Below are 24,718 nucleotides of genomic sequence, written 5' to 3'. Positions count from 1 at the left end.
ACTCGCTGAACATAGATTACACAAAAAACATCCATTGTAGTTGGATGCTTTCATTTAAATGCTTTCTAGTAGTTAAGAGAAAATACCCTGAAAAATATCATGTTTTACTTTTCTTTTACACAAGGCTAAAATAGATTAATTTGGAAGTGATTTGAAAAATGTGATTTAAGTCCTTAAGGATCAACACCTAACTTACCCTCTTTCTACTGAACTTGAGATTAAGTAGGGTTTTATAAATATTTTTTTTGGTAGTTAAGGACCCAAACCCTGGCAAGCCTTCCAAATTTTGGCACCGTTGTTAGGGACTTAGCTACGGTTATAAGCCAACATCCATTTTAGGATATTGTTGCTTTTTTTTTATTTACCTTCTTTTTATTTTTTTTCTTCTAATTTGTAATTCTTAAATCTATATGTGTCAAGTGTGTATGTTTGGTTTGCACTCTTTGGATCCTGAGATAGTGCCCCTAGACCTCAAGATTGAGAAATCTCATAGATCATCTAGGTAACCTACCTCTAGTCCCGAGATTGCTGAATCATCTAAACTGAAACTCATGGCAAAATGCCTACCGGTTCTCACTAAACAAATCCTGGATCCCCGAGCTCCCTGCCTACTTGTGGTAAAGGAGCAACCCCTTTGGCCTCTTAGGGACTACTTTGTACCTAGTTTATACACCTTGCCATCTTGCATCCGGTTCTGAGATGTTCAGGTGGCACAATTCGAGATTAAGACTTCTATCATCTCGATGATGCCCACCTTTCATAGGAATTCTACAGAAAATCCTTACCAGCATCTAGATGAGTTCTTAGAAATTTGCTCCACCATCTATATACATAATTTTAGTGATAACACTCTCTATATTAGGCTCTTTTCGTTGTCTCTAAAGGATAAGGCCAAATATTGGCTGATGTCCTTAGAACCAAACTCAGTGGCCAACTAGGCCACCATGCAACATGAATTCTTGAAAAAGTACTACCTAAGTGGGAAGACAAACTAGGTTTGAAGAGCCATCATGAGCTTCTCACAGATAGATGGCGAACTTTTTTTTGAGACTTAGGAATGCTTTAGGGACCTACTCCGTGAATGCCCACATCATCAGGTCCCCAAGTGGCAATTAGTTCAAACATTTTATGAAGGATTAGCTGAGAGAGATAGGTCAATGGTTGATGCATCATGCAGAAGTACTTTTCTCACCAAGCATGAGAATGAGGCATAGGTTCTCTTTGAGAACCTAGTTGAGACTTCCCAGCAGCAAAATGTGGTCACTCGTAGATCCCCCAATCCATTTGCTTCCAAACCTAAGGGAGTTTACAAGTCTTCCTCATATCATGACTTGGCACCCACTCTGCACAGCATATCTAAAAAGTTAGATCAATGCTTGTCATAAGGCAACCACGACAACTACAAGCTTGTGCAGAGGTGTGTGCAATCTTCTTTGATCTTTCCCATTCATATTACAATTGCACACACATGCCATCCCAGCCTAAGCTTGTACAGGAATTAGCAAAAGCCACCCATAATTGGTATGATAGGTTGCCAAGCAACCCCTCTTCAAATACCTACAACCCTAGGTGAAAACAACATCTTTATTTCTCCTAAAGGTAGCAATCTTCGGGTTTTCAATCCCAAAGACCTCCACAAGATTTAGATGCTCAACCCTCTCCCCCCTACAATTCTCATAATGATCCCACGTCCGCCCCCATAACTTCATCATTTTAGCAGCCACCTCCACCTCAACCCAAATATGATTCATTCCAAGGGATGGTGCTGAAAGCCCTTAAATGTATTGTGGCAGATCACAAAATAGATCGACAACTCCTTTATTCGCATTCTCAGTCCGTTGCGAAGCTAGAGGTCACCCTAGGGCAACTAGCCACTTCTTTGAGTCAAAGAGACAAAGGAAAATTGTCAAGTCAACCCTTAATGAACCCAAAGGGGTAGTACGACGTGGAATGTGAACTGGATGTAGGCCCCTCATCATACCCTGAGCAGGCCTAGGCAATGACCACTGTACAAGGTTGTAGGATAACAAATAATGCAATCGAAAATCAAGCGAGCAAGGTGGAGAATGAGGAAGAAAAGAGGGTAGTACTCAACATTGATTCTTGCACCATATCTTCCTCTAGTTTAGTACATAAACCCTTTAATTCCACACCTGTCACTGGAAGGACCAAGCCTCACTTCACCCCTCATAGAGCCTTTCATGTCCCACCAGTAGCACATCCCACAGCTCCTTGTGCGCCTTCTATATTTAGGAAAGAGGCCTCAACTGAGTCCATTTGGGACATGTTTAAACAAGGAAGGGTTGACAAGCCTCTCCTAGATGATATCAAGCAATCACCTGCTTTCATAAAGTTCCTTAAGGACTTATCAACATAGGAACAAGAGTGAAGGGTGCATATGGATTGTTTGGTCAAGAAGGCTGAGCACATGAGCTCAATGATATTAGGACACCTTGTTCCTAAGCTAAAACATTTTGGCTCACACTATTTCATGTGTAATTGGTGATTATACCATTTATGAGGCTTTTTTAGATTTAGGGATAACTGTGAACATCCTTCTGTACTTAGCTTACCAGGAACTTAACCTTGAGAAGCTACAACCTACCTCAGTCACATTATGTCTTGCTGATCGATCCCTTAAAAAACTCCAGGGTGTGGTAGAGGATGTAGTTGTCAAGGTGGAAGAATTTCATTACCCGGTCGATTTCATTATCATAGAAATGGAGCTTTCCACAAATCTGATCCCTGTCTTTTAGGGATGACCATTCTTAGCCATGGCTAACACCTACATTCAATGCCGAATAGGGATTATGGACATCTCTATGGGCCACAAGCAACATAGGTTGAACATATTTATTGCTCCACAACATCGATATAAAGCCATCCAAGTTGTGGACAATGATGGGATTGATAAAATCGTTGGGGAAGTGGCTCCCTTAATTTAGTGGAGAGACCCACTAGATAGTGCACTTCACCTTGATAAACCCTCCACCACTGAATTAGGGGATCCTTTTGAGCAATCTTCTACACATCATGACTCGGTCTTGATTATGCGCTTAAACTGCGTAATTAGGCATCTTAATCCGGTCATTAGGGCTTATATTTTTAATTAAATACCTAATTATTCCCAATAATTGAACAATGTGCCTTATTTATAATTTCTGAGTTTTATTGAGCAATTTATGAATTTTTGGCATTTTTTTTATCACAGGAAAATTATCAGAAGCCAAATTCGGCATCAGTTCGTAATTCAACAATAACTTTCTCGTCTGAGCTTTGATCAAGATGATTCAAATTTATTGTGAAATATGAGAAGATTATATACAACTTTCATGTTTTGAATTTCGAGAGAAATGAGCTTTAGGATAGTCAAAACAAACTGTGTTTGCGGAGAAAAAAATGAGAAGAAAAAAAAATATATATATATATTGCGTGATGTGACCCGGCTATGCAGGCCGGGATGGGTCACCTTGCTAGACCTGGGATGTGGGTCATAGGGAAGCCCCCTCCCTCTTCTATTTTTTTTCTCTCTCCTACTCGGGTGGTGCCGCAGTGCACCCCTCTTCCCTCTTCTCCTTCCCTAACTCTTCTCTGCTCCCCTCACTCTCTCCCTCTCTGGCTTTTGTCTCTCTTATTATTTTCTATTTCTATGTCCTTCAGTTACTCTCCCCTTCTACCCCTCCTACTCTCCCTCTGCTCTGCTGCTGACCACTGCAACACTAGCCAGTAACCACACACTAGCTGCAACTCCACTTCTTAGCAGCAACCGAGTACCCGAAGCTCTCCGTTGCAAGCATAGAGCTTCCTCTGACACAGAAACCTCAGCCCTGGCCTCCTTCTGTCGCCATCCAATCCAGTAGTTGAAGCCACCAGCAATAGCCAGCTATCTCTAGCCATCCTTAGCAACACCAAGCTAGACCTCCAACTAAGGCGCAGCAGCTGCCGAAAGCACCAGCTCCTTCACCATACCAGGGCTGCTTTTTTTGGTTTGTGCACCGCTGCAAGGAGTAGAGGACAGCGACTATAGCTGTTGTGTGTGAGAGCACACCTATGGCCTTCTCTCTCTTTCTCTCTCTCTCTCTCTCTCTCTACTTTTTTCTATTTAAATAAATAGTTTAGTTGCTTATTGTTTACTTTATTATTAACTTAATATATGTTTTGATGTTGAGTTTAAAGTGATTATGACATTGAATATTTATATTTAGCGTATTTTTGGGTTTATTAATATTTATTTCAATTTGTCTCTTTGCTTTAATGTTTGTCTAAAGATTTTGTTTAAGTAGTTAATGTTGGGTTTAAATATTAATTTTTACGTTGTTATTTTAGTGATTTACTAGGTTAATTTAATTTCTTATTATCGGTTTGTTATCTTAAATGTTTCAAGATTAAAATAATTAGTTATTTTAATTTGTTGCTTTCATTTTATTAATGCATTGAGCCATCGTGGATTAATTTGACCCGAAAATTGTGGATTGCAAGCATGAGTGGCTAAGTTCAGTAACTCGGGTTGTGGGTCAATGTCGTTTGCATTCCATGGTTTGTTAGATCTCCTATGATATTATTGATAAAATTTTATTTGGCTAAAACCGAAAATTGAAGGCATCATTGTTAAATCGCTGACTCTTATTTCTTGCTTTGTTGTTGACGTTAGGCATATCAAAATCTTGATTTAATCTAAAATTTTGATCAACTAATTTTTACATGAAATTCAGTAGATACTTAATGAGAGTTTTTATTTTCTTCTGTTCGGATGTGACAAATTTACTATAGCTTTAGTAATTAAATATCATCTTACCAATGCTTTGATTAGATCAACAAGAAAAGGAGTAAGGCCTAGGGAATTAGTAAAAAGTGGAAGCAAAGAAATGTTGAACCCGTAACCCAAGTGTTTGGTAAATTGTTTCAGTTAATCTGTTTAGTTTGGTTATGATAGTAGGTTTATATTTTTGGAAATTTGATAAAATTTCAATCTCATTTTGATAGTTTACTCAAGCATCTCCAACTTTGTTTACTGTTTTCAAAATCATAAAATACCCAAAATATATTCAAACCACATTTTATAGCAACAGAATTTCACTAAACTTTCTCAAATACTTTGATACTCAATGGTCGCTGTGGAATATGATCTTGGACTCATCCTTGATACAACTTGACACTTCTACACCTGGAAGCAAAACTCAAAATGAGTCAAATTTTTGGCACCGTTTTCGAGGACCAATTGGTGTCATTGAAGTGTTTCTCTGATTTTATAGAGGGTGTTTATAGAGCTATGAATGTCTTCACAGCCTGGGTGATATCTACTTCCTCTCCTTTGACCTATTTGCTTTTATTTTTGTTTATTTCATTTATACCAAGTTTTTATTCCTGGTTGGGTTAGAGATAACACATTTAGACTGGTTAGGACAGACTCATCCATCTCATCATCGAGTGCACCTATTTCACTTGAATCATCATTTGACACTCATAGCATCATGGCTGAGAATGAACATCATTATAGGGAGAACCCTAATAAAACCTTTAAAGAATATTTGCAATCTGTTAGAACTAGCACCCCATCTTGCATTATTCTACCTTTGAATGCAAATGTTTTTAATTTAAAACCTAGGATGATTCCATTGTTACCTAATTTTCATGGAATTGAATATGAAAATCCACATTTGCATATCAAAGAGTTTGAAAAAGTGTGTTCCACATTCATGGATAGAACATGCACGGAAGAGGTAATAAGGACTGAAATTGTTTCCATTTTCTTTAAAATACAAGGCGAAAACCTAGTTAAATTCCTTAAGACCAAGATCCATTGGGACTTCGCATGAAATCCATTAGGACTTGACAAATCATGAATTTTTTTCAAAAGGTTGTGGAAACATTTTATTAGTGTTGGGAATGTTTCAAAGACCTATTAAATGCATGTCCTCACCATGGGTATGCAAATTGGAGGGTCATCAATTTTTTTTACGAGGGGTTACAACCAAAGATAAGGCAATTTGTAGAAACCATGTGCAATGGTGAGTTTTTCAATAAAGAGTCCGAAGAAGCTTTTAACTATTTTGATTATTTGGCTAAAAACACCCAATCTTGGGATGTCTCTGATGTGTATGATAGATCTAAAAAGCAAAAATGTATTAGTGGGGGTGGTAAGTATCAATTGAAAGAAGTTGATGATTTAAATTCTAGGATTGCATTGATGTTCAAAAGGTTAGATTCCATTGAGGTTAAGAAGGTAAATGAAATGCATGTTTTACCATCACCTTCTAAAAAATGCAGCATATGTGAGGATCTAGGGTATTTGACTAATGCATGCCCAACAATTCCTGCTTTTAAAGAAGTTTTTCTTGATCAATCTAACTCAGTGTATATGGTTTCTGAGATTTTTTCTGAACCTTATTTTGATACTTACAATGTAGGTTGGAGAAGTCATCCAAATTTCAGTTAGAAAAATGACCAAGTGGGGCCATCTCCGCAGGGACAAAGTCAATACATTCATTATGTAGCAGCTGGCCAAGGCTCAGGACCCTTTTACTTTGCAAATCAGCCTCCTCCAATGCAGAGGAGGGAAATGGAAGATCCCATACAACAACTAACTATTAGCTTGCAACAGTTCATGGCAAGCCAAAATGTGATCAATTCTCAAACTTCTCAAGCCATAAACAAGATAAGCACCGATTTGATTAGGCTAAACACATTATTGAATGCTTTGGAGATAGATGAATTCCAATTTCAAGCCCAGCTAAATACTCAAGTGCAGATTGCAATCGTGGAACCATCATCCTCTATTGAAGCAAATGTCAATGATTGCAATGCCGAAGCAAATCTCGGCAGAGGTAAGGTGACTGGTGCACCAGATGAAGAAGTTTAGTAGAATGGTGAGAGTTCAACAGTACAAATTTTAATGTTAATGCTTCTGAAGAACCAAAGGTAACTGTTCTGAAAACTTTTCCTCAAAGATCGGTTCTTGAAGAAGTAAATTTCCTAGAAACTATACTAGCTAAGGATCCTTTATTGTTAAAACAAGAAAGACAATTTGAAAATGTGTTTTATGATATTGTGGAAAGTATTGATTTATTCAGAGATCACTTTTGTGTAGATAACAAAACTAACTCATTGTGGTGACTTAAATTTGGAGACTCGCCAGTTCAATTTATAAATATTCACCCACTATACAAAATTCCTCCCGAGCCTCCTCCAGACGCACTGAGATGTGTTTCTTTCCTTTGTTTTCATTTTGTTTCATTCTATCTTATTTTTAGTTTATTGATAGGTACATTTTCCTTTAGTTTCAGTTTTATTTCCCTCACTTCTTCACCCAAGTTTGCTTTTGCTTCCCTCATTATCATCTTTTCCATCTCCTTTATGCTTTCGCATTGAAGACAATGTTGCATTTTAGTTGGGGGGAGAGCATTTGCATGTCATATTGTGTGTTGTCATGTGAAAGAGTTTTAATGTGATATTTGCAACTGTTATGGAGCTAAAAGCAAGCTAAATTCCTCATTTGTGAACGTTACATGCCATTTTTTTTTTTTTTTTAGGATATGGAACATGTAGGATATAGTGCAATCAAAAGTTTAATTCAAAAGATATTTTTATCCATTTCACTTATTTTCATCCAAGGGAAGGAGGTTGAAATTCTTGCTACACACACTACATAGGTTAGAAAACTTAGAACAACTACCTTAGACTATTTTTGGTTGATATACACTTCAATTGTTTGGGACTCTAATGAACCATATCCTATTGGCTTAAAAAAAAAAACAGTTTGAAGCAAATGAAAATAAGAAAAAAGCCAAGGATTGATTGTAAAAAAAAAAAAGGTGAAGCAATTGTGTATTGGAAAGGGCTACCTATTACTGGGGTCCTAACTAAACAAAAAATGGATACCTTTTAAAGCGTAGTAGTGTGAAAGCCACCTTTGTACATTTATGCACTGGAAATGGCTACCTACTACCGGGGTTCCAACTTATCAAGAAAGTGGATGCCTTTTAAAGTGTAATAGTGTGAAAGCCGCCAATACAATAGTTTTTAATTATAGTAAGTCTGTGCGGTTGCATTAGACTAATTTTTCTGATTGAAACCGTTAATGTCTATTGGTAGTCAATCTTGGAATTCTGATCATTTTTTGTACACATGAGCAGTGTTACACTCCATTACCTTGGTTGAGTTACTAGATGGTGTATAAATTTTTCAGTTGCTACTTAACTTGGGTTAATTTGTGTCATGTGTTTCTAAACTCAGTAAGCATATTTTCATGGCATATAATTTTCATAAGTATTGTAATTTTAGTTTCCACTCCCTTGGTTTGAATGCATTCACATTATTTGCTAGAGACTAGCAAAACATTAGTTCGGGGGTGCGATAACTCGCTTAAACTGCGTAATTAGGCATCTTAATCCAATCATTAGGGATTATATTTTTAATTGAATGCCTAATTATTTCTAATATTTTTAAAAAGTTCCTCATTTATAATTTTTGAGTTTTATTGAACAATTTATGAATTTTTGGCATTTTTTTATTGTAGGAAAATTCTCGAGAGCCAAAATCGGCATCAGTTCGTAATTCATGTATATTTTCCTGTCCATGCTCCGATTGATACAATTCAAACTTCTAAAAAAAGATGAGAATATTATATAAAACTTTCATGTTTTTATTTTTGAGAGAAACAGGCTCTAGGAGAGTCAAAATGGACCATGTTCGCGAAGAGAAAAATGAGAAGAAAAAAAAAAGAAAAAAAACTCTTCTCTTCTCCCTTTAACTTTCTCCCTCTCTGTTTTTTGTCTCTCTTATTATTTTCTATTCCTCTCTCCTCCAGTTACTCTCCCCTTCTCCCTCTCCTACTCTCCCTCTGCTTTGCTACCAGCCACTGCAACTCTGGCTAGCAACCACACACCAGCTACAGCTCCTCTTCCTGGTAACAACTAAGTACTTGAAGCTCTCTGCCACTAGCCGATAGCTTCCTCCGACACAGCAACCTCAGCCCTAGCCTCTTTCTACCACAATCCATTCTAGCAGCCAAAGCCATCAGCAAAAGCCAGCTATCTCTAGCCCTCCGCAGCAACACCAGGCCAGACCTCTAGCTAAGGCACAACAGCTACCACGAGCATCAAGTCCTTCACCATACCCAGGCTATTTTTTTTGGTTTGTGCGCCACCGCAAGGAGTAGAAGACTGCAGCTATTGCTGCTGTGTGTGAGAGCACAACTACGGCCTTCTCTCTCTCTCTCTTTCTCTCTCTTTCTCTCTATTTCTCTATCTACTTCTTTCTCTTTAAATAAATAATTTAGTTACTTATTGTTTACTTTATTATTAACTTAATAGATGTTTTGATGTTGAGATTAAAGTGATTATGGAATTGAATAATTACATTTAGAGTATTGTTGGGTTTATTAATCTTTCTTTCAATTTGTCTCTTTACTCTAATGTTTATCTAAAGATTTTGTTTGAGTAGTTAATGTTGGGTTTAAATATTAATTTTTACGTTGTTATTTCAGTGATTTATTAGGTTAATTTAATTTCTTATCTTTTCGTTTGTCTTAAATGTTTCAAGATTAAAATAATTAGTTGTTTTAATTTGTTATCTTTCATTTTATTGATACAACGAGCCATCATGGAATTAATTTGACCCGAAAGTTGTGGATTGCAAGCATGAGTGGCTAAGTTTGGTAACTTGGGTTGTGGGTCAATGTCGTTTGCGTTCCAGGATTTGTTAGTTCTCCTATGATATTTTTGATAAAATTTTATTTGGCTAAAACCGAAAATTGAAGGCATCATTGATAAATCGCTGGCACTTATTTCTCGTTTTGTTGTTGACATTAGGCACATCAAAACCTTGATTTAATTTAGGATTTTCATCAACTAATTTTTACATAAAATTCGGTTGATGCTTAATGAGAGTTTTTATTTTCTTCCGTTCGGATGTGGCAAATTTAGGCGAGCTTTAGTAATAAAATTTCATCTTATTAATGCCTTGATTCGATTAACAAGAAGAGGAGTAAGGTCTAGGGAATTAGTAAACGATGGAAGCAAATAGACTCTGAACCCGTAACCCGAGGTTTTGGTAAATTGTTTCAGTTAATCTGTTTAGTTTGGTTGTGATAGTAGGTTTATATTTTTGGAAATTTGATAAAATTTCAGTCTCATTTTGATAGTTTACTCAAGCATCTCCCACTTTGTTTACTATTTTCAAAATTATAGAAGACAAAAAAAATTTTCAAACCATATTTTACAGCAATAAGATTTCACTAAACTTTAATAAATACTTTGATACTCAGTGGTCCCAATGGAATACGTTCCTGGACTCATCCTGGATACAACTTGACACTTGTACACTTGGAAGCAAAACTCAGAACGAGTCAGGTCTCCTGTCCACCAAACAAGTTGGGGGTACGCAAGAATGGGTGTTATAAGGAAAGGGGGGAGGACAACTTTAACTTCGAACTAGGATGAGTTCAAAATTAGTTTAAGTGCATTTGGCTGAATACGGTAAACTTAGTGCTTATGGGAGGTAACTCGAGAATTTTTCATTATTTTTGAGTCCTTATATTAGAGTGATTAAGGTTTAGAGTCTTTAGAGTAAGCCTTAGGAAAAGTTGGGGGTGTGACTAACACAGAGTTGGCATGCCACCTATATGCCAGTTAATAGCCCTTTGTTCAAAAATTCGGAGTACGACCAGCATAAGAGTAGGTGCAACATAGTCAGGATGGCCAAGAATCGTTTAAAAACTTGTTTCATCCTCGACTCTTCATCTCCTGCCTTTTCACTTCCCTTTCGAATTCCCCTATGACTCGGTCATGTACCGTCATCAACGATGTCTTCCACTCTACCTTCAGGGCACAACTTGCCTAAATCCACCCCCAAATGGCTACAACCTCGGGTTATGGCGCGACGGGGCTCCTCATCGCAGGACCATTTGGCCCTAAGGGGAGAACATGTTCATGGCTATTATTTATACCTATTAGGGTTTACAAAGTTTGAAATTCGAATTAGGAAACATTGGAGTAAATATCGTGCAGAAGATAGTCATTGTCGACCAAGTCACTCCCATACTTCCCCTAATTGTGCCCTGGTTCAGACTCGTGGGAAATCAGGAATTCAAATCTTCAATGTCATCGACTATGTTGCCCCAAAGGGTCTTTCTGGTCGAGTTGATGGTCAATACTTGTAGGATCTTGATCTTCACGAAATCTCAGGAACTCGACATAGTTGCCCCTTAAGGTCATTTGGTTGCCCACTTTGGTCAAAGCTCTCAGTATTTCTTGGCTCGGTAGGCTGCAGCATCTTGCCTTAGTCGCCCTTGCGGGTCACATGGTCAAAAACTTGGTCGAACCTTACAACATTTCGATCTCAGTATGAACCTTGGAGTTTGCAATGGATGACATGGTCACCCCTTGTGTTGCTAGTCGTACCACTTGGTCGTGCCTAGTCTTCTTTTCCACTAATGATTTGAGGCATTAGGAGTTTGATTGAACATCTAATTTCAGCTCTAAGCTTCCCAAATACTCCCTTGGCTTCTCGTAATGTTTAACTTATTGGTTTTAACATGTTTTTCCTACAAAACAAAAAAACATTGCATAACTCCGAACTATGTTAACAAAGGGTTACATATAAGATAAAAAGGGATAAACAAATGTAATTGAGAGCCTACAATCAAGCATTTTAGGGACTCATCAGTGTCTAAACAAAGCGCTGTACTAAAAGATGATAATAAAAAATTAGTAAAGATATTAGAATCAAGTAATATTGTTGAAACGAAAATGGCTTGTCTATTATTGCATTAGAAGATAAGACTAAAAAATTGACAAAAGAGCTAGAAGACTTAAAATCCCACACTACTCTTGAAAATAATAAGGTTTTGAAGATCACTACTAAGAAAGTAAGGTTGAAGACTGATGGGGATCGGCATCCACTTTCCCTTTTGTTTGTTGACATGGTGACACGTGGATGACCCCTGGATGTCAACAATGCTTAATAGCAAGTGAAGGAACTAATGGAGGTACTTAAAAACTTTTCAGAATAAAGAAGCCTAAGTAGTGATTCCGAGCTCAAGACCCTATTGGGCCCCACACGGTTACTTTAGGCCCTACATAGCTTGGGCCTTCCTTTTAACTTTATTTATATTTAATTTATTGCATTATGAGTTGTTAAGTACTTAATTTGTGCAGGATTTATGTGTGTTAATTTGTGAGCATCAAGTGAGCTGTCTCCCATGCCTGTGTGGGGACGTTTAGGTCATTTTTTGCTAGGTCTTTATTTTCCCTATATATATTACTATTGTAAATGATGGAAGATAGTTTTAGCTGAGTATTATTATTGATTGAATAAATGTTCTTCCTTTGAAAGCTAAGAGCCTTGTTTCGATCCTTAAGATTGAGTGGTGAGAGGCTACAACGTTCTCCCCAAAGATTAGTTGGTGTGAGACCAACACATCTATCCATCATATCTTCACCATCCCACATCCCCACACCATTCGTATTTGACAACAATAACAGCACTCGCACCGATTCATTGCAGTCTTGACATATTTTTTAGTTTGATTCAAGTTCATTGATCATCGGTAAGATATCCAACGATTCCACATGGTAATATCCATCCTAATCCATTCCCCACTGTTTAGTTGAATGATCCCGAAAGCCCAGTCAACTGAGCCCATTTTGGCTCTCGATATCCCCACAAACATCTAGTTGGTCGACTGGGCTTTCCCATAAAGTCCAGTCAATTGACCTTTTTCATCTCTCGGTACCTCACTTCAAAATTCATTCAGTCAACTAACCTTCCCTAATTTTGTGACCCCAGGTGATTGAGCTTCCCTTCCTAGGTGATTGAAGTTCCCCAGAACTTAAATTCTCAGCATTTTAACATATATTTTCTTGTCAATTGTGAATATGGTTGTCATAACATAGACTTATTTTCTTGAATGATTGAATAGCCTTTTCATAAGCATATCACTTGATTCTTTTGTGAAATAACCACTTGGGATTGAATTTCGAATTGAACTATAGACCTTTTCAAAATCCTTGGACCTGCGTGATAAGGCATGATTTGTTTGGTTAATTTTTGGTTGATTCAATTCTTATTTTAAAGTGTTTCTCATGTGTGTTGTTTTAGGATTGAAACCCATAGGACTAGGTTACCCTACCCTGTCCTACATCATCTTGGTATCGAAGCCTAGATCAAATTAGGTGAACCTTCTAAGTCCCAACTTCTTCATTGTCCATATTTCAAATTGATGTGCGATTTTCACTTTCAAAACCTTCCCATCTTCAAAAACCTCAAACATAAAAGTTGTGGGAAATTTTTGTAGCTTTATTTTGACACCAGGATCGCCTTTTTGGACTTCTTAGCAAATGTTATGCCCCAAACACCGAAAGGTGTCCACAATTAAAAGTCCATTAGCAGCTCTCACGTTTCTAGAAAAACGGGTGATGGTTTTCCCCAGGCCAACCTACCTATATTCAAAATTTTGGTTATTTGGAATGTAGTTTGGTTGGGTTTACACTTGACCCTACTTTGTGTGACCAAACACCATTCCAAAGGGTTTCCCTAGTGTTTCCAAATCCTTATCCAACCCCAGAGATGTCTTCTCAAATTAGGATTCCTTCTCGAGGTCATAGGATTTATAATGAAAGGGAATGACATGTGCCTCCTAGAGAGAGACCTCCTCTCCTTCCACAATGGCAATTGCATCATTAGGAATGCTTTGCTAGTAGACCCCCACATCATGAGCCCTATGCCCAACATTGGAATGATGAGGACTATGACGTTGATGACTTTTACATTAGGAGACCTTATCGTAGGGACTATTGTTATCCTTACAAGGATGTAATAAGGATAGAAGCATGCACCAATGATGGACAAAAGGATCCTAAAGTCTTCCAAGATTGGTTGACTAGGATGGATGCTTATTTTGACTGGTGTAAGATGACTGGCCCTGATAGGGTTATGTTTACAAAAATGCAATTAACTGGGCAAGCCAATATCCATTGGATAAATGTTGAGACACAAGAAGTGAGATTAAACCATAAACCCATTGAGCATTAGGATCTAATAAAGGATTGGTTAAGGGAGAAGTATGCAATCCTTAGATATAAAGAGTACCTTATAGATCAGCTTTACAACTTGTGCCATGGTAGCATGGCTATTTTAGAATACATGAGTTAATTTGATGAGTTGTCTATAAGATGTGGTGTCTATGAGACTGATAGTCAATACACCTCCCAATTTTTCCTAAGATTAAAGCCTGAACAAAGGAGAAAACTATTTCCATGTCACATTGAGTCCCTTGAACATGCCTATAGTTTAGTTGATGAGTTTGAGCAAATAACTAAAGGGCACTTAGGAAAATGGTTTGATACCTCTTCCAATGAGTCATACACTCACAAGATTCAGAGTTATGATAAGTCCCGACTAGTGCAATCAGGTCTAGTCACCTCCCGAGAAAGAAATTGGCCAGTCTCACAGGCTATGGACAAAGGAAAAGCACCCATGAAGTTGGCACTTGATGGGGAAGAAAGTGAGATGAAAAAGAAGGAAAAGAGAGAAATTAGTGGAGAATCCTTGAACACCATGAATAAAATGTTGTGTGAGTGGGAAAGTCAAGATATAAAGGTAGTGTCAGAGGACGTTCCAAAGGATACTGAAATACCCTTTCTTGCAAAAGAAACACCCTTAGAAGTATCATCCCTACCTTCAGAGTTTGATGATGTCATTTTTTAGCCATCTAGAGAGTCATCTCCTATGACAAAGCTTTCACCTATCACAGATCTTGTTCCTTCTTCATCTTTGCCTTAGTTATCACATCATTGAGTGAACCGGGAGCTGAAACTAGTGCATGAATTGAAGGAACCTAACCTTGTTTAGAAGAGTTTAGGTACACTTGACCACCCTACTTTCCCTAATCCCAAGGTAGAAAACACTTTGAGCCGTGCATCAATAATATAACATACAACAAGATTGTCATCAAGAATAGGTTTCCCAAAATCATTGTTTTCAATAGGGATAAGAAGCTCATAGGTTACTTTTTGAAAGCCTTGAGGACCATATTAGGCACTATGCTTAATGTCTTAGTATTTATCACCTGCAAACCAATTGGCAAGTTGAGTTAGTTGATAGGAGCCTTAGTAGCCTATTATGGTGTTTCATAGTTAAACAGTTCATAGCTTGGGGTTTATGCCTTCCGATGGAAAATGTTGCATTTAGTTGTTCAAAAAATAGGACCATATGCCTTAGCCCATTTTAGGTTATCACAGGATATAGTCCTAGAAAGCATATAGATCTTGTCCCATTACCTCGATAGGTTAGATTGAGCAAACAAGCTAATGCATTTGCTAAACATATACATGAGCTACACTCTGAAATTAGAATGAAGATCAACTTGAACAATGAATATTATAAATCTATTCCTGATATTCATCGTAGGTTGCATGAATTTTCAGAGGGTGATATGGTTATGATCTGTATTCATCCCGAATGGATTCCGGTAGGAAAGGTAAGAAGTTATATGCTAAAAAGATGGGTCCTTTCAAGATTTTAAAGACAATCAGTTCTACTGCTTATATGACTGATATTCCCATTGAATTTGGCATTAGTAACATGTTTAATGTTGAGAACTTAACTTCATTTCTTAAAGCATCTACTTTTGCAGAGCCACCTATTTTTAACCCTCCAGGTGATCCCACCCTATTCTACACTCATCATAAACCCGAACCACAGAAATTGCCTTTGCCACCATCACCACCAATATCCAAGAACCATGATGAAATTGAGGAAATCCTAAGTGACAAAACCATGATCACACGAGTTGGATCCAATCAAAACTTATTGGTCAAGTGGAAAGGTAAACCAATGTCAGAGCACAGCTGGATTTTGAAGGAATAAGTACTTCGTCTCAACTCGGAACTCTACTCTCAGTATTTTGCTTCTTATTCTTTAGAGAAGAACTATTTTGGGACCAAAAGAGATGATGGGGATCGACAACCACTTTCCTTTTTGTTCGCTGACATGGTGACACGTGGATGACCCTCGGATATCCATAATGCTTACTAGCCACTGAAGGAACTTATGGAGATACATGAAGACTTTTCAGAATAAAGAAGGCCGAGTTGTGATTCCGAGCTCAAAACCCTATTAGGCCCCACACGACTACTCTAGGCCCTACATAGCTTAGGCTTCCATTTTAACTTTACTTATGTTTAATTAATTGCATTATGAGTTGTTAAGTACTTAATTTGTGTGAGATTTATGTGTGTTAATTTGTGATCATTAAGTGAGTTGTCTCCCATGCCTGTATGGGGACGTTTTAGGTCATTTATTGTTAGGTCTTTATTTTCCCTCTATATATTACTACTATAAACACTGGGAGACAGTTTTAGCCAAGTATTATTATTGATTGAATAAAGGTTCTTCCTTTGAAAGCTTAGAGCTTTGTTCCAATCCATGAGATTGAGTGACGAGAGGCTACGACATTTTCCCTGGAGATCAGTTAGTGTGAGACCAACACATCTACCCATCATATTCTCACCATCTCATATACCTACACTGTTGGTATTTGAAAACAACAATAGCACCCGCACTGGTTCATTATGATCTTGAAAGATTTCTTAGTTTTATTTGAGTTCATTGATCATCCGTAAGATATCTAGTGATTCCACATGGTAATATCCATCCTAATCCATCCCTAACTTTTTTTGAGATCCTTGTTTAAGTGCCTATAAGCCTACATTTTGTAAAAACCTTAAAAACCCCATTTTTATCTCTGTTCCCCATTATTCGGTCGACTAAGCCTGAAAGTTGAGTTGGCTGAACCCATTTAAACTCTCAGTATCCCCACAAACATTAAGTCAGTAGAATGACCCATAAAGCCCAGTCTACTGACCCTTTTCATCTTTCAGTATCTCATTTGAATATTCAACCACTCGACTGACCCTCCCAAGCCCAGTCGACTAACCCAATTTTGCTGGAAAAGAAAAACCATGATTTTGTGACCCCAGGTGACTGAGCTTTCCTCCTTAGGTGACCAAAGTTTCCCATAACTTAAATTCAAGGGATTTGAACATATATTTTCTTCTCAATTGTGGAATATGGTTGTGATAACATAAAATTATTTTCTTGAATGATTGAATAGCCTTTTCATAAGCATATCACTTGATTCTTTGGTGAAAGAACCACTTGGGATTGAATTTCAAATTGAACTGTTGACCTTTTCAAAATCCCTGAACCCGTGTGATAAAGCATGATTTGTTTGATTAATGTTTGGTTGATTCAATTTTTATTTTAAAGTGTTTCTCATGTGTGTTGATTGAGGTTTGAAACCCGTAGGACTAGGTTACCTTGCCCCATCCTACATCAAAGACTATGCTAAGATAATTTATAAATTTACAAAGGGAAGAGATAATTTTGATAAGCTAGTGGGTTGTCAAAAGATGACCTTGGATAAAGAAGGCATCGATTTCAATGGCAAAGAGAACAAGAAAGAGAAAAACCTTTACGTAGGAGACTTTATAAAAAAGTCTAATTTCTATGCTAGCACTTCTTCAAATAATGCTTATAATCACACTGCCTATTTCTTGTGCAAAAAAGAAGGGTCATATCAAATTTGATTGCTCATTTAAAAAAGAAAAGTGTGAAAACTAAAACGGTTTGAAGAATCAAAGAAATATCTAGTGTTAAGCCACTAAGACCCAGAGAAGAATGGGTACCAAAACAAATTACATAATCTTTAAAATACATCTTCCTTATAACTTAGGATTAGTAGTCTATTGAGGAATAAGTTGTTTCAACTATACCTAATTGAAAAAGGTTAGTAAATGACTAAATAATGCCCTGATAGTGGATAGAGCTTAAGATGTGAAATCCTAATATATGTATCTACTATACTAAGAACTTTAGAGAATTAAGCCAATATGAGAAATTCAAATGATAAATTCAATATATTATATTAATTGTGTATATCACTATTGATTGATTAAAATATGAAAGTATTGGCTATAGCTTTAGGGATGAATATCTAAAATATTGCATATTTTGTCCATAACATAGAATTGAGTTTTAGGGGAATAAATCAAAACAACATAAGTACTATGTACCATCTAATCCTAAAATTATCTTGAAAATTTAATGTTTAATCAAAATTAAAGGAAATTCAAAAAGAAAAATTAGTCATCACTTATAATTCAGCGTGTCAAACATTGAATAAACATAAAAATTATTATCTCAAGACACTAATGGGTTCTCCAAATGACCAATCATGCTTATCTAAGAAACCCACACTTAACCATGAACTTCAAAGTGTTAGCAATGCAATTTTTTTTTGAACACTCACAACATATGATTGATTCAAAAAGAAAAATTTTGTTGAATACTTTTCGAAATTTAGTATCAAGTTAGTCATTCTTAATCTCTTAAAAGATTTTAACTCTTGATCAAAATTAGAGCTTTGAATTATTAGAATAGTATCGTTGGCCACAACTGAGCTAGGTCAGTTGCACAAGGTTTCAATTAAAATGAAAGCAATGATTTCGAAGAAACCTATGCACAGATAGCTAAATTGGAAAGCCATTTCAAATTTAGCAATTAGCATGTTGCTCTTCATAAGTAAAATGGATTTATGCAAAATGGGGTTATTATATGGAGTTTTGAAAAATAGAAATATTAGTTTGAAATAAAAAGAAGGAAAAGTTTGAACAAAAATGCAGAATGAATGATCTTAGATTAAAAAAAAAAATGAGAGATTTTGAAGCAAATCGGGCTTGTAACATGCTAGGGAATGTGTTTGAAGAGAATTGGTTTATTATCTTAAGTATTCTGGGATAAATGTAAGAGATTGGATACTTCAGGACATTTGAGCGACTGCATGATCTTGTCCACTCGATTGAACACATCTGCCTTAGGTGCTTTTGAGCTTTTTCAAGCAACTCGAGTGACCAAAGTGTGAAGGTTAGTTGAACGAATCAAACAACTAGGGAGTATTAAGTGTTTCAGGCGACTGAAAGTCAATGACACTATCAACTGAATGACTCGAGTGACCGAACACCACACTCAATCGACCAAAACCCTAAAGCCTTAACCTTTCAGTCACCCGAATGACAGTTCTCTCTCACTAGAAAGTGCGACTCCCTATGTTTTACCTATTTAAGCCTTGATTTCTCTTCCAGATGCACCATTTTATTCATTCAAACTCCATTACCTTGTCACAAAGAAAGTCACTTGGACAAATGTTGACCTTATTGGTCATACCCAATTTTGATTATGACAAATACTCAGGCATTTAAATGTTTGTCAAGTTTGTGTGCAGGCTCATATTAGCAAGGTCATATGATGGCATGAGAAGACTTAAAGTTTAAAGACCCATAAGATTTATTCTTGTTGTAATTTATTTTATGCTCATTCGGGTATGTAATAGTAATATAGGAAAAGGTCTATAATAATCACTGCATATCATGTATGTAGATGCAATAAGCTCAAATGACCTTAGAAAGACCTTAGGTCCTTGCACATACACATAAGATGTCCCTAAAAACACATTTATTATCAGGGGAATTAATTGAAGTAAAACTGGACTTATAAGGTAAAATCAGTGAGGCTTCGGGTGACCCAATAGTTCGGTTCAAAACAATTCGGCTGACCAAACCATTGACCAATCAAAGTGTTGACTTGGTTTCAGGTGATCGAACCAAAAGGAACGTAGCGTCTCCAGTCAACCAAACCATAATTCTTACTTTTCCCACCAACTCGGCAGCTCGAACTTCATGTTCAAAAAATCCTTGGGCTACTAAACAAATGAGTTTAGTAAACCGAACACTAGACCAGGTGACTGAATCTCATACAAAATAGAAATTGCCTTCGGTCAACAAACCAAACCCACACTCAGGCACCCAAGCTTCAAAAATCACCTTTTTCTATTCAGTTTGTTTGGGCGACCGAACCATGGGTCAGGCGCCTGAAACTCTCATGTTGTTTTAATTTTTACCATGGTTGTTAAACAGGGTTAATTTTATTAAATGGTTTTAAAACAATTTAATAATGCCCTACATATCCTCAATGGTTATAATTTTAACCTATTCTATATATAGGGGTTCACTTGCTTGGATTACCAAGTGATTAGCCATTTGATTAGCAAAAAAAAACTCTCTAAAAGATTCCAAATCTTATTTTCTCATACAAATTCCATACACTCATACTCTCCCATTCCTTTGAGATATCTAGCATTGGGAGTGTTTTATTCATTGTTTAATATTGCTAGAAACCCTCATTTGTGTAGTGTTCACTTGATTTTTGGATTGAGGGTTTAGCTTTATTTTTCCCCTTGATTTTATATGTGGGTCTTATAGCTTTGTGGGTCTTTGCATTATTATTGCAAGACTAATAAGGGTTTGTATTTTTGTGTGCAAAAATATTTTTATATGCTCATATCTGAATATCTCCTAGTGCTTTGATATTGAGAAAACTATTTTTCAAATTTTCTAAATTTCTATTAGTTTGAATGTTTGAAACCCTAAACTGAGATTTAGATTTTATGATTACTTAGTTTCAAAGATTTGCTTGTAGATACACTCTTGTGCTTAATTTTAGATATTCACTATTGTGAGTGTTGATTGCACATATACTCCATTGAGTTTATTATTCTTATATTATTGGTGTGTTCTGATTATTATAGGTGCAAATCTGCTTGATTAAGAAGCATTATATTTGTATGCATCCTAAATTGAGATATTGTTGTATTCTAGGCGTGACCTGAGGGAGCAGTAATTCAGTCCGAAAGGATTTGTTGTGAAGTGTGCTAATTGACCCAGTTGTATTTAGGTGCCGCTCAACCCATTAAGTGAGCACATAGTGTAATCCTTATGCTGGTGAACCAAGGCGGGGACGTAGGCAATTTTTTGAACCTTGATAACATTTTTGGTGTTGTCTCTCTTTACACTTTCCCTTGCATGCTCAATTAGATTACTTGTGAAGTTTAATTTCCACCGAATATATATTGATTTATTTTATCCACACTAGATTGACCTTAGGCTTGTGTAATACTATTACTAGTGATTTGATGTATGGGATTTATTTTAGAATACCAATTCAACCCCCACCCCCTCCCCAATTGGGATTATAGTAAAGCTAACAATTGGTATTAGAGCCTAGTTGCTTAGACTTAATATTTATTTTACGAAAGATCTAGATGGCTCATACCCTAAGGAATCCTCTTCAATATGCCCTCTAATTTTCATTGGTGTCAATTACACCTTCTAGAAACAGAAGATGCACATCTATCTTCAAAATATTGACTGGAAGGAGTGGAGAGTTGTCTCTAATGGAAACCATGTTCCTATGAAAATTGAAGGTACAACTAGAACTCCTAAGACTGAAGAGGAATATACTGATGATGATATGAAAGTTGTTAGTTTAAATGCTACGGCCATGAATAATCTGTATTGTGGTCTTGATGTTAATTAATTTAATAGAGTTATGACATGTTCATCTGCTAAGGAGATATCGGATAAGTTAGAGGTCACATATGCGGGTACTAGAGATGTAAAAGATAGTAGGATTGATATGTTGACCAAATTGTATGAAGCATTTAGGATGAACACTCGTGAGTCCATTTAGAGCATGAACACTAGATTCACACATGTCATTAATTCACTGCATGCATTAGGTAAGGCCTATCCTATGTATGAGATGATTAGGAAAGTCCTTAGGGGTTTGCCTCCTATTTGGGAAGCAAAGGCTACGACCATATCTAAGGGCAGACACCTTAAGGCTATGTCATTGGATGAATTGATAGGTTCACTTATCACCTGTGAGTTAGCTATTAATGAGAGACTGAATTAGCACAATAAGATGAAAAAGGGGACTACATTAAAAATGTCTACTAATACTTCTAGTGAGTGCAGTGAACCTGAATCTGGAGATGACATGGCTATGCTTACTAGGAAATTCAGCATGTTCTTCAAGAAGAACAGTAGGCCATACAAAAAGTCTAGGGATTATGTATTTGAGAAAGGAGAGCCTAGTAGAAGAAAAAAGAAAAATCGAATGCTCCCACGTGCTATAATTGCAACAAAGTCAGGCATATCAAACCTGATTGCCTGTTGCTGAGAAATGTGTCTAGGAAAAAGAAGAAAGCCAAGAAAGCAGGTATCTTATGGGAAAGACAAAACAACAATGAATCAGATTTAGATTGGAACGACTTTGAGATTGAAAACTTGTGCCTGATGGCACAGGATGATGAGGTATTATCTTTTTGTTCCTTATCCTCGTATTATTCTAATGATGATTGTGATTTTGATCGCATGCGTACTATTAAAGAATTGCAATATGAATATATTCGTGTATCTAAATTGTTGAACAAAATGACCAAGGAAAATGATGTCTTGAAAAATAAGTGTGAAAATTGGTCAAAACTATTTGAAATTGCAAAGAATTCTCATGCATCGATCCTTAAAGAAAAAGATTTGAAAATTAATGAGCTTGAAATAAACTTGGAGGATAGCTCTAAAATTTTTTTACTAAGGGCCAACGAAATTTTGAAAAACTCCTTAGGACCCAAAGAACTCCCTTAGCAAAGAAGGTCTTGGATTTAATGGTATTGAAAATGTGAGACAACCTAATCTTCATTTGGGACATTTTACACGTGAATCAAAATTCCAAATTCCACCTAAAGATCCTTGGTGTCGAATGATATGCTTCAAATCTAAAAAATTTGGTCATATCCAGTTTGACTGCCCACTTAGAAATAAGCATGTAAGAATTAAAAAGGTGTGGAGAGTCAAAGGTGATCCAGGCACTAACCCTTGTGGACCCAACATAATTTGGGGACCAGCGTCAGTTAGTTAATTTTTTCGTGTAGGTGTGTTTAGAATCGTCCTCCTCCAAGGACAAGTGGTACCTAGATAGCATGTGCTCACGACATATGACCAGCGATAAGGCTAAGTTCACATCTATCACTCCTGAGGATGGAGGATACATGACATTTGGCGACAATGCAAAGGAGCTGATCATCAGCGTAGGTAAGTTTGGTCAGGAACCTTCCCTAGTTTTTGATAATGTACTGCTTGTTGATGGTTTGAAACATAATTTTTTGAGTATTAGCCAAATTTGTTGAGTATTAGCCAATTATGTGATAAAGGGTATAAAGTGCTTTTTGAAAATGATAAATGCATTGTTGAGAGTAAAGTTGATAACAAAATACTCTTTACCGCTAAACATCATGAAAATGTGTATACAACTAGCTTTTATAACTTAGCATCTCAATAAGTTACATGTTTTTATACAGCAAATGAAGCTAGCTGGTTATGGCATAGACTTTTAGGACATGCTAGTATGGATTTGTTATCAAAACTTGTGAAAAAGGATTTTGTTAAAGGCTTACTTGAAATACATTTTTTAAAAGATAAATTTTGTGATGCATTTCAAATGGGTATGCAAAAAAAATCAAGTTTTAAGAAAAATAAACTCATATCTACCACTAGACCACTTGAAATGCTACACTTAAATTTATTCGGTCCTAATAAAGTTCAAAGTCCAGGTGGAAAATTGTATGCCTTTGTTATTGTGGATGATTTTTATAAGTTCACATGGGTGTTGTTTCTTTCTTATATAAATGAATCATGTGAACAATTCACTAAATTATTTAGAAGAATTCAGAATGAAAAAGACTACAAAATCACACACATAAGAAGTGATAGGGGAACTGAATTCAAAAATGATGGGATAGAAAACTATTGTGACCTAGAGGGCATTTCACATAATTTTTCTGTACCTAGGACCCTACAACAAAATGGTGTTGTAGAAAGAAAGAATAGGTCACTGCAGGAAATGGGTACAACTATGCTGTAAGTATTACATTGTTGGCCTAACTAGGTTTTTCAATCAGTTTTGGTGATAACAAACAAAGGACATATTTTGCATAGGGATTAAAAAATTCAGAAAACTAGAACATCAAAAGACTGAAAATTCTCTTAGAAGTCTGAAGTAGAAACTTCAGATGAATAAACTCCACGTTTAGTTGATTGAAGAATTACTTCAAACGTTTGAAGAATAAGCTTAGGAGTTTGAAGAATTGTTTGAGAAAAATTTAAACTGGCAGAAGCACTTCAGTCATCTGAACTTAACTCTTCAGTCATTTGAACGTGACACTTTGGTCATCTGAACTTGACTTCAATCATCTGATTCTATATCCAGTTCACTTCATTTAAAGGATCAGGAACTTTAGATGACTGAACCTGAGTGTTCAGCCATCTAAACACTATTAACGGGCAAAAATTTTCAACATGTTATTTTTTAATTATTAGATGCTTGGGTTCCAATCTTTCAAAAATCTTGGGAAATACTTTAAGGAAACTTAACAAACAAGGAAACTTGTTTGCATGCCTATAAATGCATGGTTTTCCAAATCAAAACACAACCACGTATTGAAAAATCTGCCTTAAGCCCTCATGTTGTCAAAGTCTCAACTTGCTCATCCTTTGCAAACTGAAAGTGCTGGTGTTCTGAGATCATTTATCATCAATCCCTGAGTTCTACTTGCTGATTTCTCATATGGAGAAAAGGGAGTTTGGTGAAATCTATTCTTAAGCTTCAAAAGTGTATTTCATTCTTGATATTTACCTTTTGAAGTACATAGATTTGAATTGTACTAACTTGCTCTTTGTGTGAGCACTCTTTGTACACAATCCTCTTATTTTTTCTCTTGTAGTTTTTGGACAATTCCAAGTTGTTGTATCGTTGACCAAGCGAG

The sequence above is a fragment of the Malania oleifera genome, chromosome 11 (genome assembly GCF_029873635.1).
Source record: "Malania oleifera isolate guangnan ecotype guangnan chromosome 11, ASM2987363v1, whole genome shotgun sequence".
Taxonomy (NCBI): Eukaryota; Viridiplantae; Streptophyta; class Magnoliopsida; order Santalales; family Ximeniaceae; genus Malania; species Malania oleifera.
The sequence above is the reverse complement of the archived record's forward strand: the minus strand, read 5'-3'. Positions refer to the sequence as shown.